The sequence below is a fragment of the Spermophilus citellus genome (assembly GCF_964194105.1).
Source record: "Spermophilus citellus genome assembly, chromosome: 17".
In the NCBI taxonomy this organism is placed as follows: domain Eukaryota; kingdom Metazoa; phylum Chordata; class Mammalia; order Rodentia; family Sciuridae; genus Spermophilus; species Spermophilus citellus.
The window spans coordinates 53389301-53389787 of NC_138199.1; positions in this window are offsets into that span (position 1 = coordinate 53389301).

Sequence of the window (487 nt, forward strand, 5' to 3'; positions counted from 1 at the left end):
AGGCAAAGATAGGTCCAATCAGGCTTGAGCATGGTTTTTCAGTATCCTGAGGATCTGCTCTCTCCAGAAGATGCTGTAAGAAACAGTCCTAGTCCTGGCTATGAAATAGTTGGATGGATATCTGAGCCATCCGCTTCTCTCCTTGGGGGGCCTCGGTTTCCCCTTTTCTAAAAGGAAGCCAGACTCAGGTGCATTGGGTTCATGGGCTCCACCTTGACAGTTTCCAATCTAGTAGGCCTGGGTGGGGCCCCAGGCAGCTTCCCTGGGAACATGCTGATGTCCAGTGTGAGAACCACTCACCTAGACTGTGCCTGAACGAACATTCTTATTTTATTTTGTTTGGTGCTGGGGATTGAGCCCAGGGCCTTGTGCATGCGAGGCAGGCACTCTACCAACCGAGCTATATCCCCAGCCCTCAAGGAGGTACTTTAAGGCTAGTGTCCTAGGATGTGTGGTATGTTTTCTGAGGAGGAAGAGGAAGGCCTGT